The sequence below is a fragment of the Antechinus flavipes genome, chromosome 2 (genome assembly GCF_016432865.1).
Source record: "Antechinus flavipes isolate AdamAnt ecotype Samford, QLD, Australia chromosome 2, AdamAnt_v2, whole genome shotgun sequence".
In the NCBI taxonomy this organism is placed as follows: Eukaryota; Metazoa; Chordata; class Mammalia; order Dasyuromorphia; family Dasyuridae; genus Antechinus; species Antechinus flavipes.
The window spans coordinates 380,712,085-380,730,949 of NC_067399.1; the positions used below are offsets into that span (position 1 = coordinate 380,712,085).

General features: G+C 33.4%; 1 non-coding gene across 1 annotated transcript; it reads left to right on the top strand.

The window, feature by feature from the left end:
- The first annotated feature begins 2,099 nt into the window (after window positions 1–2,099).
- Window positions 2,100–2,206, top strand: LOC127552538 (U6 spliceosomal RNA). The gene has a single exon (XR_007951414.1). It is a non-coding gene; the product is annotated as a U6 spliceosomal RNA (small nuclear RNA).
- Window positions 2,207–18,865: the final 16,659 nt, after the last annotated feature.

An 18,865-nucleotide genomic window follows, 5' to 3' on the forward strand; every position in this document is an offset into this window, starting at 1 on the left:
ATAGGTATGTTTTAGAAAAAAGCAGAAGAAAGTAACTCTATTCTCTCGTAGGGGTCTTCCAACTACGGGCCCGTGGGCCAGATGCGGCCACTGAGGATGGTTATCCCCCTCACCCAGGGCTATGAAGTTTCTTTATTTAAAGGCCCACAAAACAAAGTTTTTGTTTTTACTCTAGTCTGGCTCTCCAACACTCTGAGGGACAGTGAACTGGCCCCCTATTTAAAAAGTTTGAGGAACCCATGTGTAATACTGACCTACAGGCATTCACAGGATCATAGTTTTAAGGTTGATTAATTGCAAGAGAAAATATCTGGTAATGAGCAACAGTGGGGATAGTGGAAAGTAATAGAGATGAAAAAAAATAAAAGCAATAGAATCCAGCCTCTATTTTATTGATGAGTAAATTGAGGCTTAAACATGCAGAATCTTGCCCAAAGCCACCTAGGCAGAGCAAATGGAAAAGTTGGGGTTTGAACCGAGATCTTCTAAAACTAAAGTCATTCTTTTCATGATACCACAGTATCATTTTATCTACTTGTGAGAAAAATTTGCCCATTTGAAAGAAGAGTGGGAGTGGGGATGGGGATAATAGTTGAAGGACCTTGGAGAACAAGGTCATTGTTTTCTTCCTCCCAGATAAATAACAAAATTCTTAAGAAATTACTTTCTTGTCACAGATTCACCAAGAATCATGCAAGAGACATATTTTATGTATTGACCACTTTAAAAAAAATGTTTGTTTTACTAAATTCCATCAAAAGGTACGAAGAGAGCTAGGGACACTGTCTGAGTAGGTTTTATAACCAAATAAAAGCAGCAAATATTTATTACACATATGTATAAACAACAGCTTTTCCTGGACCTTAGGGACACAAAAATAAAAAGTAACACCATCTTTGCCCCCAAAGGAATGTATAAGCTATTTGATATGTAATTAAATATAAGACAAATAGATATGTAATACAACAGCAAAAGAGAGATGAGCAAAAAAATTCTCTAAGTAGATATGGAGGCATAAAGAAAAATGAAATACAATGAAAAGAAAATTTATTCTGAAGTCAGAAGACCTAAGTTTAAATTCTGCTTTTCTCACTTAACATCACTTAATGCTTTAGTTCTTAGTTTCCTCAAATAAAATATCAGTAAATTAAATATCTCGAAATCCCTTTCAGTTATGTAGATCAAAGGAGGCTTCTAAAAGCAAGTGGCACCTAGGTGGAATGTTGAAAAAACAAAAAAATAAAATTTCCACAGGCAGAAACAAAGATGGGGTATATTCTAGGAATTTATTATAATGGTGGCTTACATGTTTTAAGGGACTATATGATTGGAGATGCTGAGACAGTGCTTATAATTAACAATCCAATATTTCATAATTTATAAAAATCAACCTGCTAAACTCCATATTATTTGATTCACGTATTAAATCTTCTCTTGTCATATACACTGCATCTCTAAAAGATGATAGCAAAAGAGACATCAGTGCTCATGCATTTTAAATGGATCCAATAGCATTGACTCAAAAAAAGACAGATTTTTGTGCCTTAATAAAAGATGAAAAAGACTATAAATACTATGAAAACTACCTTTAAAATGTTACATATGTATATATATACATATATACACATGTAGATATATAGACACATATATACATATGTACTAATAACACACGTGTGTGTGTGTGTGTGTGTGTATTCTTAGGCTTGACTTTTTAAGCAAAACAACTCAAGTGTAATTAATGTCAAGTCTTATCTATCTATTACCTACCTCTCTATTTATCTATCTATCAATCTATCCTCCTTGATGGATCCCAGAATTTATCTTGAGCTTATAACTGAAAGGCAAAAAAGCAACATTTTTAAAGGACTGTACCCAAATTGGAGATGTCTCTAGGCCTTAGTGATTTGTGGAATTCCAAGCTGTTCTTCATTGCCTTTCTTAACATAGGACTCCCTAGAAAGAATTGTTTCTCCTTCCAAGACACTAGGGTTTGATCTCTGGCCAGCAACTTAATTTCTTTGAGCCTCAGTTTCTTTATCTATAATATTAAAGTTAACTAAATGATTTTTAAATCTTTCCCCTCTCATTTTTAATTTGTTGTGCTTGCTTTGGCAGCATATATACTAAAATTGGAATGATACAGAAAAGATTAGCATGTCCCCTGCACAAGAATGACATGAAAATTCATGAAGCATTCCATATTTTTATGGAATAGGTTAAGTTCACAGAACAAAATAGCCAATGATTATAGTAATTTAGTGTTTCACAAACCCAAGGACCATAGCTTTTGTGATAAGGACCTACTATTTGAAAAGAAGTGCTGGGAAAATTTAAAATGAGTATGGCAGAAACTAGGCATTGACTAAGACCTAACACCATATACCAAAATAAAAGCAAAATACATTGAAGATTTAGATATAAATAGTTATATTGTAAGAAAATGAGGAGAACAAAATAGACTCTACCTCTTACATCTGTAGAGAAGAAAGGAATTAGTGGCCAAAGAAGAACTGGAGTACATTATTGAATGCAAAATGGATAATTTTTCTTATATTAAGTTAAAAATTTTTGGGGCAGACAAAACCAATACAGACAAGATTAGAAGGGAAGCAATAAGCAAGGGAAAATTTACCTTCAAGGGTTCTGATAAAGACCTCATTTCTAAAGTATATAGAGAACTGACTCAAATTTATAAGAATTCAAGCCATTCTCCAGTTGATAAATGGTCAAAGGATATGAACAGACAATTTTCAGAAGAAGAAATTAAAACCATTTCTAGTCATATGAAAGGGTATTCTAAATCACTATTGATCAGAGAAATGCAAATTAAGACAACTCTGAGGTATCACTTCACACCTCTTAGATTGCCTTAAAATGACAAGAAAAGATAATGATGATTGTTGGAAGGGATGTGGGAAAACTGGGACACTAACACATTGTGGGTGAAGTTGTGAACTGTGTGAACCATTCTGGAGAGCAATTTGGAAATATGACCAAAGAGCTGTTAAACTGTGTATACCCCTTTGATCCAGCAGTGTTTCTACTGATCTTATATCCTAGAGACATCTTAAAGGAGTGAAAGGGACTCACATGTGCAAAAATGTTTGTGGAAGCCCTTTTTATAGTGGCAAGAAACTGGAAACTTAATGGATCCCCTTGAGTTGGTGAATGACTGAATAAATTATGCTATATGAGTGTTATGGAATATTATTATTCTATAAGAAATGATTAGTAGGATGATTACATAAAGGACTAGAGAGACTTACATGAACTGATGCCAAGTGAAATGAGCAGAACCAGGAGATCATTACAAACAGTAACAGCAAAATTATAGGATGATCAGTTCTGATAGATATGGCTTTCGTCAACAACGAGGTGATTCAGGCCAGTTCCAGTGGTCTTGTGATGATGTGCATCCAAAGAGAGGACAATGGGAACTGAATATGGAGCACAACATAATATTTTCACTTTTTTGTCATTGTTTGCTTGCATTTTGTTTTCTTTCTCTTTTTTTTCCTTTTTGATCTGATTTTTCTTGTACACCATGATATTTGTGGAAATGTATATAGAGGAATTGCACATGATTAACATATATTGAACTTGCCCACTGGGGGAGGGGGTGGAAGAAAGAGACAGAAAAAAGATTAGAACAGAGGGTTTTGTAGGAGTAAATGTCAAAAAATCATCCTTGTATATATTTTGAAAATAAAAAAGTTTTAATCAAAAAATACAAAATATTTTTTAAAATTTAATTTTTATTTTAACAATTCAATTAAATATTTCTAAGCACACACTACTGTGTAGAAAACTATAATAGATGTTACAGGAGATATAACTTACTTATATAATATAGTCCTTTACATTCATGAAATTCCATAATCTGGGGGAGAAAAATGAACATAAATAGGGATAATAAACATTGAAAAATGAAACTCTATAATATGTGATATGCATGCCTAAATTATATAATATAGCATCACCCATGTGATATATGCTAAGAAAACAGCTTCTGGGGAAAGGAAAACTGGTTCATACCTTATTTGCGAGTGGAAAAATCCAGGACAGTTTTTACTGTCAGTCCAATAGTAAAGCTCTGGAGAATAAGGAACATAGGCATTATTCCTACATAGATTTGGACTTGAGCTTGGTGGGCCTAATGCTATGTAGAAAATGAGCTAATCAATTCTCCCTTCCTTAGAGTCTGAAGCTGATACAAATATGTCTTCAAGGAAGTAGGGGAGAATTGTGCCCTGAAGGTATTGAGAGACTCCTCAGTTCCCTCAAGACATAGAGAATCTTAAAGGAAAGGGTTAAATATAACATATCTGATCTTGAGAAAGTGCAACCAGACTTAAAATATCTTATTAGGGATTATCAAAAAAAGGAGGAGGAAGAGGAAGAAGTTGCCTATATTCAGTTTCAATAAGAAATATCTTTGGTGGTTATAGAATATTATATTTCCTGCTATTCTTGGTGAGGGACATTACCTCTGTCCTTTCACAACTATGGAGAATCACTTTTTTTCATACTACTACTCTCTTCTTCATCCTCATTTGAGCAAAATTGGGTGACTTTGCCAACTCTTTTTATGTAGTCTCCAATTCCCTAGTTGTACAATACATTATATGTTAATATACCCTAGTTAAAGCTTGGGAATTGGATATATAGCTTCTGTATTTCTGTATATTTCATATTGTTCTTTGTGTCTACAGGTTCTTCCTCTTCCTGCTTTCACTTGTTATTTCTCCTATAATGCCTATTATAGTTTTCTACACTGTAGTATGTGCTTAGAAATGTTTAATTAAATTGTTAGAATAAAATAAATTAAAACTGAGAGGGGAAAGATTTAAAAACTATTTAGTTAACTTCAATATTATATAGACAAAGAAAATGAGGCCCAAAGAAATTAAGTTACTGGCCAGAGCTCAAACCTTAGAGTCTTAGACAGAGAAACTTGATAGTAACAAATTGGTAGGAACATTTTCCTTTCTCAAAAAGTTGTAGCATTGTGCTTCTAAATCTATTAAAAATTTAGCATGTATTATCGTGTATTATATTAATCTGTGTGTATATAATAGCCCATTATTAGATTATAAAATCCACTATGTAGTTCTCAGAACATGGTAAATATTCACAAGTAATGTGTTGGATTGATGTTAACTGAGGCAAACCATTATAATTCTGGACACTCCTGAATATTAGAAAACTGTTCCTTTTATTGAGGTGAAACTATTCTTGTAATTTTATAATATCATAGCCTTAATTTTCCCTTGGGAGCAACAAACAACAAATCAAATTCCTCTTCTGTATAATAGCTTTTGGAACATCTAACAGGAGTTGAGGTTGACCCGACGCATTTATAAGTTACCCCTCAACTTGCCACTTGTCTCATTTCTTTATCCAAATTTGTCATGCAATCTCTAGGGTAATACAGGGCTATGTTTGGATATTTTCCCATTAATTAAAAAAAATAATCTCTTTCCGTTGCCTTAAATCCCCCCTTATTACACATGATTAATTAAATGCATTAAAATATTATTTACTAAATAAAATTGAGAAACATCATATATATTTCTCTCTACATATTAACTCCTTCATCTCCAACTACTAAATCAATATTAAATTACATTTTGTTATTAATGAATTAATTTTTAAAAAAATCAAGTATAGTATAATTATGCTATTTTATTTTATGATAAATGTCATAGCCATTCACCTCAACCCTTTAATATAACTTCTTTTCACTTATAAAAACATAGTGCCTTAATAATATATTCAACCCAGATACTGTTTAATGTCTCTGAAAAATTCTCTTCATAATTCTCCCGGAGTTACATTTAGTAGACACTGTAAGTTGCCTATCTCTTACAGACTCTTCATTGAATTATTTTTTTCTGTTTCTTTATGAGTTGATCATTCTCAGAAGAATGACATTTCTCTTCATCTTTTTTCTCTGTTTTCACTGATTCTTCATAATCCTCATCAATCATTTCTTAATTCCTCCCTGGGCTCCATGCCGAGAAGCCTTATCATCCTGAAAATTTACTCCAAATTTAGGCTTTTTAATTTTCAAAGTACACTCTTTTTTTACCTCCTTGATCTGATTGCCTGGTTCCTCCTAGAACCATGATTTTAAAGAAAATGTTTAGGACATGTCTTTATTCCTCCTTGGACTCCAATACTTACTGCCCAGCCTTTCTCACTATTCCTTAGTACAGGTTTCTTGTGCATTAAAAGTTCTCCAAATTCAACTTCCTTTTAGGATTGTCTAATAAAATGTAAGTTCCTTGAGGTAAGGGACAGTTTTTTTTTTCTGTTTATATTTGTATTCCTAGCTATTGTTTGTCCTTCCTTCTTGAAGAGGACCATAATATCAGAGAGAGATGCTGCCATGACATGTGAATGAATTATTTAAGTGAGAATCTGAGAGTCATATGTAAAACCATATGAAGAAAAGGATTGTAACACCCTCAATTAATAGAGAAGCATTAAAGGGAAAGAAAATAAGTTCTATCTGTAATATATTGTATGGAATGGCTACTAGACTCCCTTTCCCAAATTAACTAATCAGAGACATCTTCAAGTACTAAAGAAAGCATTTATTTAGTCCCTGCAGGAAGAAGGAAGAGGTCCAGCACACCTGGGAAGCATCTCAGGTCCCAGCCTATGCCCAACCTGACAAACTGGAAGTAATAAAACTGGTTAAATAGCAAAAGACACAAGTCTTTTCATTAGATAGACTAAAAGGAAGTAACCATCATTGACCAATGGTCACCAATGTTTCTGCTTCCTATGGGTCAAGTCATTTTCTGTCATTTCCTGTCATTTACCTAGGATCTTGGCCTTTTGAGACCTCTAGGCTTAGAGATCATGGGACTTCCTGCAATCTGGGAACAAGACCTGATCTTCCAGCTCTGCAAACCTCTGGGAATAAGGATCACGTGACTTAGGCCCAGCCTGACCTACTCTATCTCATAGATTTTTTTTTTTTGAAAAAGCTTCTTCTAGTCCCGTTCAATATTGAGTTTGAGATGACCATTGGAAATATCCAATAGACAATTTGTGATGAACCTTAAGAAAGAAAGTATGGCTGGATGTATAGACTATGAGAATCTATTAATAATTGTACTTATGGAAGCTAATGAAATCATTGACTAAACTAAAAAGGTTGGCACAATTCTGATTCTTAGTTAATGGGAAAATAGGTAGGGTTGAAACATAGATAATATTCTCACAAAGATAAATAAGAAGCAATTGCCAGCTGTTAGGAGAACCAGGAAACAGTAGTATCATGAAAACCCAGGAAGGAGAAATTATGTAGAAGAAAGAGCTCATCAACTTCACTACATGCTGAAGAGAGATCAAGAATATTTCTAAAATAGTCTGACCAGGATAGAGGAGCTCAGGGTCTAATAACAATCTCATTCTAGCACTAGACTTTCTTTCATACAGTTTAACATTCAACTGACAATTTTGACAGTCAAATCAACTAAAACTAAGTCTTTTGTAATTTTGAAAACAACTTTGAGCTATCTTAACTATATTTTAAAGATGTCTAGATTTTTACTCCTTTTTAATATTTAAATTGATCAAAAGCCTTAAAAGTCTTTGGGTTGAAACTGTTTAATATGTATTTCCAGTGATATCCTTAATGGTATTTAATTATAGTAATAGTCATAATTGTATCATCCATCTTTCCCCTTGAGTACCTGTGTAATTCTTTTCCCTGTTTACATCTTTTCTCTGTAACTTAAATGGTTGCCCATGGGGTGGGGTGGAGAGCTAACTTTCTGGCTGCTGTAGCAATGGAAGAGGTAAAAGGAAATAACTGGCCCTGGGGATTTTTGCTGGTTTCCTCCCAAATCTCTTATGTATTATTTAAAGATTTGCATTGTAGTCAAGCTATGAGAATCTAAGATTGTATTGCCAATGAATTCCCCTTTCCCCAGTCCTCACCATTCTTCCAAAACTTGATCTACTAAAACCTGAGATGCAGCTGAAATTTGGTTTAAGCATCCACTTACATTTATTTCTGTGGCCTCTTTCCTTTCTTTGCCCTCTTCTATTTCTCCTTCCTTTTCCTTTCCCTTCCCTCTCACACTCCTGAGATTCTCAAGTTAAAAAAATGGAATCAAGGAAATCAAGCTGAATTGTGACCAGAGCAAAGATATTTGATGCAAAAAAGGGGAAAAAATGCAAAACAGAGTCAGGCATGGAAATAGTATGTAGGAAGTCCAGGTGAGTGCTATGGACTCAAGTTTCAAAATCCTGAGAGACTTCTTTATCTAAAAGGACATTTTCAACATGAAAACTGGTACTTGAAAAGATATTCATTTGGCAGAAACATGCCCTGTTCTTTTCACTGCAGGTTAAAATTTCTTTAAGAAACCCTTGACCTTCCCAATTGAACCCAAAGTTTCGTAACTACTTTGCAGCTATACTTTGCTCATATTGTATTATTTATGTTTTTATCATATTTATTTGCCTATAGGACATTTTCTTCTCTTACATTGTAATTGTCTTGAAGATGGAGATTGTATTATTTTGGGATTTAAAAAAAATTATTAGAAAGGCAAATTACATATAAGTATTAGGCACTTAAGTTTTTTGGTAACAAATTGAATTGAATCAATTTAACATGGAGTTGCTAGATATTTACTGTGTGCTATCAAGCCCTCTCCCACTATATAGGTATGGCATTGGATATAAAAGATGAATAAGATACAAAACTTATTCTTATGTAGTCTACAATCTAGAAGAGAAAATTAAAAAAAAGAAACATATTCCCTATGTTCTAAGTCATAAAATTAGAAGGAAGACTTTCAGACATACAAAATCTAAAAGAAAGTACCCAGTAGCATGGTGGAACATAAAGCCTATAGTATGTATCAGGAATCTGACATTTTTTCTTTATTTTTATTTTTTTTAATTGTATATTTAACAAGAAACATAAACAACTTACAATATAAAGAATGGTTAGAAGATTATATAAATGAAACTATGAATTTCTGTTTATTTTAAAAATACATGTATATGCACGTGTTCATATAGATGTATATGTATGTATGTATAACACATATATTTATATATAATATACAAATGAAAGTATTAATTGTAACTTAAGAATTGAGCCAGGTTTTGATGATACCCTGAATTAAACTTAACAAAAAATTATAGAATTGTCTGGTTATGTATTTATGAACTTCCTTTTCATCTTCTGTGCCTTAAAAAAATTGTTTTAGTGGCATTCTTTTTTCATGGGTATCCCTACCCAATAACACATTTATTTCCATTCCAACTCCAGTCTCTATCTTGTTTTTGATGGTCATTACATGTCATTGTCAGACTGTTTTACCTCTATGATCTTCAGTTTCTTCATCTATGACAGGGGTGTCAAACTAAAAAAAGAAAGAAGGGTCATTAAGCCATACACAAGAATCCCTACAATGTATATATTGACATTTAAAAAATTATAAAAGTATACAAACATATTTATATATTTATTTAAAATCAATACACCAACAAATTAAAATCAGATAGGAACTACATTTTAATCTGATTTTAGCAGTTCTCCAGAGTTTTGGGGGCCACATGGAGCCTTGTAAGCCATATAATTGACCCCTTTGATCTATGAAATAATGAAGTTCAATGAGACAATTTCTAAGGTCCTGGCAATTCTGAAAATTCTATGAATGATTAAACTTCATATTTTATGGCACTTTTAAATTGTGCAAAGCATTGTCCTCACAGAAGCTCTGTTGATAATATAATACTAGTTCTCTCCATCAGTGAAATGAAAGAACTTAGACAAGATGGCTTAGCTAGGAACTGTCAGAACCAATATTTGAAACCAGATTCCTCTATTTTCTGGGTCAGCATTTTTTTTCCCTTACTATATCACATTACTTATATATGTATTTAACATTACTATATATTATGTATTTAACATAATTATTTAACATTAACATTAAATTGCATCTAAGAGGCAAAGACTATTTCATTCAATACTATTCATTCATTTGAAATGATTTCCCCATATCTTAAATAATTTTAAAATTTCATAATATGGCACAATTCTGACAATGACTTAGCTTTCAAGATCTTTACAGCTACTGTGTACCATAAGCTTAAATAGAACATCAAAGAAAATCCTCATTGAACATGAGAACTTTCCCTTCAATTTAAAGGTCAATGGAAATATTCTCATAAGGTGTGCTGGCATACTTATCTCTGCTCTTATGCATTTGGATTCTTTGGGTTATCCTTGCTTTTAATGAGGTTATGATATTCCATCCAGCTTTCAATACTGCTACAAAATGATGTGAGTAACAGTAGGGTACAAATATAGATATGTGTAAATATATCTCAGATGTATTCAGGTATACCATTGTGTTTTTAGGGAGATTATATTTTGTTTCTCATTTCTGTTTGTATTTTTAAAATTTAGGGTTTAATTTTTTTTAACAAAAGCTTAAGTTTGTTTTTGTTGTCATTAAATCTTTTTTAGTCATGCCCAACTCTTTGTGTCCACTTTTGGGGTTTTCTTTGCAAAAATACTAGAGTGGTTTGCCATTTCCTTCCCTAATTCTTATTATAGATGAGGAATCTCAAGCAGTGTTAAGTAACTTGCTCAGGACCATACAGCTAATAAGTGTTAAGGCCAGATATGAATGAGGAAAATGAATCTTTCTGACTCCAGGCCTAGCATTCTATCCATTGTACCATCTATTTGCCCCTTTAGTTCTTTGTCTGAAGCATAAAAATAATGTCATTTATATTTAAGTATACAATAAATATTTGCTTTAAAAAAATAAAATTCCCTGATTTCACACTCTAATGGGAAAGTGTTGTGCATACTTATAGTCACAGATGGAATTTGGTTTGCAATTAATCCATATAGTAAAACTTTAGATTTATTCTACTAACTCATCTAGGTGGTAGTGGTAATTTTTTTCCTAATGTTTATAGGCTTGAGTTCCTATCTTACATGTCATGCTCCCCAACAACATTGCCAATGATTAACACTTCCATGAAATTTAATCTGTCAATATCATTGAAAGGAAATTGAAAGGAAATACCCTTTTATAAAGGAATACTTGTATAGATGTATACTTGAATACAAAGTGGTAGCACTTTGGTCCATTGCAAGAGATAATGATTGATTTTAAAAATTTTAACAAGGAACTTGGAATTGACATGGGAGCACCCATAAGGAAGTTTCTTTTCTTTTCTTTTTTTCTTTTTTTTTTTTTTTGCTTGTTTGCTTGTTGGTTGGTGGGGCTTTATATATATATTATTATTATTATTAAGGCTGAGATTTGATCTACTATGGAGAGTAAGAAAAATTATTCAGGGGAGATAACAGAATTACAAGAAAGAGGGACAATTAATATGAAGCCATGGAAGAACTGTCATGTATGAGATACATAAAAAAGAGCCAATTTATTTGCAGTGTGTGAAAGAGAGTTGTATATTATTGAAAGCTAGGAGATTTGTCTGGTAAAGAATTTAAGATGTCAAATAGAAAAGTTATCTTTTATAAACTAGAGGTTATACATTTATCTTTGATTCTTAAAGGCAACAGGGAACAATTAGGGTATATTGAGTAAGAGGTTTATCTGGTCAGTGTTTCACTTTAGGAAAATAATTTAGTGGCTGTATGAAAGAGATTAGAATAGAAAGTGACTGGAGACAAAGAGAACAATTAGAAGGTCTTTTCAAGAGTCTAAGTGAGTGTGATGAGGGCCTGAACTCAGTTGGAAGCTGTGTGAATGGAGAAAAAAGATACATATCAAAGATGTGGAGATAAAAATGTCAAGGTTTTTTATATATGGAGTGAATGAAGGTAAGAAATTGAAGAGGATATAACAATTCCAACCCGAAAGAATGGGCAAATGGTGGTAACATAAACAATAACAGAAAAATTTAGAAGAGGAGGAAATTTGAGAGGAAATATTTTGAGTTCTATTTTATGTATATTATGTCTGAGATACCTATGAAATAGCTTGGTTCACAATGTCTATTGGGCTATGGGATCTATGATCAGAGTTCAGAAGAGAGAACAGAGGTGGATAGTTAAATAATCCACATAGAGTCTTATTTGTATGTACACACATACATATATATATATATATAAATATTTGTATATACACACATATTGTTATATAGTTGCTGTTCATTCCTTATTTCCAAAGAAGACCAGTGACATCATACATGATGTCTTAATTTGCCCATGAATTGGAATTAAGTGAGGAAGAATTATATAAAGCCATCAACCTTACTCTCTCTGCTAGAGTCAGCAAAGTTCAGAGGCAAGAAAAAATCAGAATATCAAAAAATGGCTTGGGATGCAGTGGGTGACCTTAGAATTTTCCATCTTACTATAAACTCTTAAGTGTTCCACAGCACCTACTTTATGTGTTTTCATGGTCATTGGAATAGATTATTTTCATTTATCAATTCTGCTGATGTAAGTCTTCACATGTTTGAGATAGACATTCCTCTAACTCACCAATGAATTTGAAACGTGTTGGTTACTCTCAGCCTGGTTAAGCCCATCTGTTGAGATAGTTTTATCAGGATATGGCTAATATGAATGCTAGAGTTTCTTGGAACCACAGGCAAGATTTGGGAGAAAGGTGGATGTCAAAGTGTCCAAACCTGACCAAAATGGCTAGTCCTCCCTGATCTCATATACACCCTATGTGTGTGTGTGTGTGTGTGTGTGTGTGTGTGTGTGTAGTAATTAGATGCAGAGAGGTAACTGAACTCATGTAAACTAATGAGATCACCAAGAGAAAAACTATATAAAAAAGGAGAAAGGGCCTAGGACAGTGCCTGAGTATATACCCCAATTAAGGGGTAAAGATCAAAAAAGGAAATAGTCAGAAAGGAGAAAAAACAAAGATCAGTATTATGAAAATACAGATAGTAGAGCTTATACATGAAAAAATGTTATCAAAAGTGGCAGACCATTCCAAAAAAGACCATAACTTCAATTAAAAAATAACTGGCAGCTTTAGAGCTTAAGCTTTAGCTTTAATTTCAATGGAATAATGAGGTTGGAAGACTATTACAATGAGTTCAGAAGAGAGTGGGAAAAGAGGAAGCAGGACCACCTAAGACAGATGACTTTTGATGTTCCCCCAAGAGTTTTGGAGTAATACAAGACAATAATTAGCATAGCATAATAGCAGCATAAATTATTTTTGGTTTTTTTGTGTTTTTTATGCTGGGGATAAAGACATATTTTAGGTGGCAGGAGAAGAATTGGGAAACAGGGAAAGATTGAGGAGACAGAGAGGCTACTAGTGCTATTTGCTAGAAGAACTAGAAAAAGAGTAGCATCAAAGGTACATGTAAAGGAGCTGGTTTTGACAAGGAGAAGGGTCAAGAGACTTGAGTGAAGAAGGCAATGGAGATGATTTTAGAAGGATGAAATACAAGAAAAGAAGAAAAAAAGGAGGATTCTGCACAGGAAATCTCATTTTGTTTTCCTTTTTTGTGAAATATTGAACAAAGTCTTTAGCTGATTAGTGGTGGTAGGGAATTCTTTGTGATACTTTAGAGAAATAGGTCTGCAATAGCCACTATGCTGAATAGGAACAAGATTCAATAAAAGCTGAACAGAAGGATTATGTTGCTTCAATGAGATCCCAGTTAAGAGTAGATAACATAAATTGGTAGTGGACCCAGGCAGATGATAAATGTAATCTAGATTTTGGATTTGGCAAAATGAGGATAGTAATAAAACAGGGGGATTAGTAATTTGATAGCACAAAATACTATAGAGTTGGAATGGTTCCCCATGGGAATCGAAAACAGGAAGAGGGAAGAATGTGGCCATTGCAAAGATAATGGCTTGGAAAAGTATTGAGGGCCTAAGTTTAAGTGATGATGAACAATAAGATTAGTGTCAGAAAGGCCTAAAAAAGAATATAAAAGAGAAGATAAAGTAAAAGAATTACTTATTTTTGATAAGGCAATTGGTGTTAAGTGATTTGCTCAGGGTCACACAGCTAGGAAGTATTAAGTTCTTGAGGCCAGTTTTGAACTCAAGTCCTTCTGACTTCAGGGCTGGTACTCTATTTATGTTGCCATCTAGTTGTCCCTAGATAAATTAATTTTAGAAGTCAAAAACATGACAATAAGATATTTATGGGTTGGGGATAGATCTAAGTTGTGTTTATCTCTGTTTAGATTGAGATGGATTGGAGGAATTGATCAAAAGAATTAAATATATTGAGAAATTGAAAAGTTAGCATATTTGAAATAACATTACTGATTATGTTAATATCCCCTAATATGAGGGCAAAATTATAGTAGAGAGAAATGTCAGTGACTGAAAAACTAAACTCAATGACAAATAAAGGAGAATGACCTAGGATCTAATAGTTATGATGATCTATATTAGGTGGCAAATTTGGAAAGAACTTCAAAAGAGAAGGGGCTGCTGGCTAACATGGGGAGATAAAGATAAAGAGTGAGGGAATGAATAAGAGTGACTAGAAATAGCAGCAGAGAGAAAGGGCATTTTGATTTGGACCAGTGAGTTGGAGGTACAAGGAAAAATAACTAGTGATGAAAAAGGCTTTTAAGGAATTTATATCCTTCATTGGGAGACAGTTCTCAGCAATTTACAAAGGATAGAAGAAGTGAGAGAGGAAAAAAAAATAAAGATGAAAATAATTTTTTAATTATAGGATGAGCATTCCTGAGGACACCATGAGAAGCTCTAAAATGAGACATAGTAGGATGAGGGTGGGAAGGAACATAGGATTCAGGTGGATAGAAATAAGGAAACAGATGCTTAGGATAAGCAAAAGGATTTATTTATTTTTTTAAGTAGCTGGGGACTCTATACAATTGGGACAAAAAGCACAATGAAGAATGGAAATATATTAACCATTGAGAAATGACGAGATGGAATTGTAGTGGATGGGGAAAAGTCCATGATAAAGACAAGCGATTAAACAAAACCAAGTTGTCCTATGGTACTTGACTCCATATTAGGTAGTATTTAGTGTTCTGTGAAAAGGAGCTATTACATGTAGAGTCTGGAAGCAATAATGTGGAGGAAAGAGAAAGTAATCACCCTGTATTAAGCACTTGTAATATTCCAGACATTGTGCTAAGCATCTTAAAAATATTATATCTCATTTGATTCCCATAACAATTCTGTAGGGTAGGTGTTATTCTCTGCATTTTATAGTTGAGGACATTAAGTTCTCAGATAGATGTTAAGTGACTTGCCCATGGTAACAAAACTAATAAGTATATGAAGCTAGATTGTTACTCAATCATTCTTGATGCCTGATCCAGAAAAACTCTCTCTACTATAACACCTCAGTGTGTAATGTTCAGATTCACTGATCACTCTGGAAGCTGGAAGACTGAGAGTGCTGGTCTTGAACTAGACTCACAGACTTGGAAGAAGATGGATGAGTCCCATCATAAGTTGTTTTAAAATTTTACCAAAATATTTTAATGTTGGGGCTACTAGGTGGCACAGTGGATAGAACACCAACCCTGAAGTCAGGAGGACCTGAGTTCAAATCTGTTCTCAGACACTTAACATGTCCTAGCTGTGTGACCCTTGGCAAGGCACTTAACTCCAATTGCCTCAGCAAAAAAAAATAATAATAATGCAGTGCTTAATAATTCAGTTATTAAATAAGCACCAAATATCACTACTATTATTCCAAATTGTAATAGCAATGTTGACTTTAGCAATAAGAAAGGAAAAAGAATTTTTAAAAATTAGGATAGGCAAGGAGGAAATAAAACTATCACTCTTTGCAAATGATATGATGATATATTAGACAATCTTAGAAAATCATCCAATAATGCATTTGAAACAATTAATAGCTTTAGCAAAGTTGCAGGATGTAAAATAAACCCACACAAATCATCAACATTTCACTGTATTACTGACAAAGCCCAGCAGCAAGAGAAATTCCAGTTAAAATAATTGTACACAAAATAAAATATCTGGGTGTCTACCTACCAAAAGAAACCCAGGAACTACGTAATTACAACTACAATACTTCTTACACAAACAGAGTCAGATCTAAACAAAAGGAAAAATATTATTTGTTCATGGGTAAGTGTTGGAATCCTTACTAACTGCTAACTAATTAGAGTTGATCTAATCTTACAAGAAGATGTTTTGGCCAGAACCTGAAACAAGGTACTAAGTAGAACTAATTAAGACAAGGCTTGTGTTCACACCTTTACTCATTGGAGTCCACAAGTATGCTAGCTTCACAAAGTACACTTTCTACACCTCCCTTAAAGCTCATTGGGCCAGAGAGCACTATGGGAGAAAACCCATAATCCCATTCTCTCAGAAGAGGCAGATAAAAGGCCAGCGATGAGGGATCTATGGCAGAATACATTTTTTCCTCTTGGCTGGCTGATTGCGCTGGACTCGAGAGGAACGACTCTGGTGCAGAGAACACTTTGACGGATTTCAGTGGAGCTACGCCAGAAGCCCTCTCTCCGCAGCAAGTTGGTGGCTGGGCTCCCCAGAGGGAGATAAGAGAGACCTTCCATCTCCGTCTTGGTTGGAGGCAGAAGAAAGCAGAGGCAGAGGCTGAAGGACAGAACCTTTGGATTTGGAGACATCCGAAGGGCTCCAAGCCTCTAAACCGGCTTTGCCTTGAAAAGAACAGGAACTCCAACATTTGAACTCATAACAGGTAAGTCAAGCTAATATAATAAAAATGACAATTCTACCTAAATTGGTCTACTTGTCCAGTGCCATAATAATCAAACAACCAAAAATTTATTTTATAGGGTTAGAAAAAATAATAACAAAATTCATCTAGAACAACAAAATGTCAAGAATAGCAAGTGAATTAATGAAAAAAAAAAAAACAAAAACAAAACAAAAGATGATGGTTTAGCAGTATCAGACCTAAAACTAAGGCAGCAGTCATCAAAACAATTTGGTACTGGCTAAGAAATAAAGTAATTGATCAGTGCAATAGACGACACACATGATGCAATAATCATGACCTATAGTAATCTAGTATTTGCTAAAGACCCAAACTCCAGCTTCTGAAATAAGAACTCATTATTTCACAAAAATTGCTGGAAAATTAGAAAATAATATGTCAGAAACTTGGCATAGATTTACAATTTATACCCCATATGTATAAGTCAAAATGGGTACCTAATTTGGGCATAAAAGGTGATAACATAAGCAAATTAGGAAAACAAGGAATAATTTACCTGTCAGATCTTTGGAGAAAGGAGGGATTTCTGACCCAAAAAGAACTAGAGAACATTATGATGTGTCCAAGCAAACCCAATACAAACAAGATTAAAAAGGAAGTACAAAGGCAGAAAAAAAACAAAGTTTTTACAGACTTTTTCTGATAAACATCTCTTTTCTAAAATATATAAAGAACACTATCAAATTTATAAGACTACAAATCATTCCCCAATTGAGAAATGAACAAACAATTCTCAGATAATGAAATTAAAACCATTTTTGTTGTAGTAAAATGCTCTAAATAACTGTTTATTAGAGAAATTAAAACAACTCTGAAGTGTCACCTCAAAGCTCTCAAATTGTTAATATGATAGGAAAAGGTACTAATAAATGTTGAAGGGGATGTGGTAAAATTGGGACACTAATACATTGTTGGTGGAGTTGTGAACTGATCCACCCTTTCTGGAGAGCAATTTGGTACTATGCTTAAGGGGCTATTAAACTGTGCATATCAATTGGGGAATGGCTGAATAAGCTATGGCATATGAAGGTAATGAAATATTATTTTTCTGTAATAAATGATGAACAAGCTGATTTTAGAAAGCCCGAAAAGATTTACATGAACTGATGCTGAGTGAAACAAGCAGAACCAGGAATATATTGTACACAAAAACAGCAAGAATTTATGATGATCAGCTATGAAACACTTGGTCCTTCTCAGTGGTTCGGTCATCCAAGGCAATTCCAGTAAACTTTGGATAGAAAATCTCATCTGCATCCAGAAAAAATGAACAATAAAGATTGAATGTAAATCAACACAACAACAATCAAATTGAATGAAAAACAACAATGCTATTTTTTTTTTGTCTCTTCCGTGGTTTTTACTTTTTGTCCTGATTTTTCTCTCCTAACATGATTCATAAAGAAATGTGTATTAAAAATTTCATGTACATGTATAATCAGAAAAAAGTTACCCTATTACCTTTTGAAGATACATGTAAATATAGTTCCTAATGAGAATATACAGTTAACTAGGAAGCTTTTAAAAGATGTTTATTAAGATACCTACATGTGCAAAAATGTTTGTGGCAGCCTTTTTTGTAGTGACAAGAAACTGGAAATTAAGTGGATGCTCAGCAGTTGGAAAATGACTGAATAAGTTATGGTATATGAATATTATGGAATATTATTGTTCTATAAGAAACGATCAGCAGGATGATTTTAGAGAGGTTTGGAGAGACTTACATGAACTGATGCTAAGTGAAATGAGCAGAAATAGGAGATCATTGTACACTGCAACAACAAGATTATACAATGCTCAATTCTGATGGACATGACTTTTTCTAACAATGAGAAAATTGAGGCCAGTTCCAATTATCTTGTGATGAAAAGAGCCATCTACATCCACTGAGAGACCTGTGGAAATCGAGTGTGGACCACAACATAGCATTTTCACTCTTTTTGTTGTTATTTGCTTGCATTTTGTTTTCTTTCTCATTTTTTCCCCTTTGTTCTAATTTTTCTTGTGCAGCAAGATAATTGTGTATGATAACATGTATAAATATATTGGATTTAGCATATATTTTAACATGTTTAACATATATTGGATTATTTGCCATCTAGGGGAAGGATGAGGGGAAAGAGCAG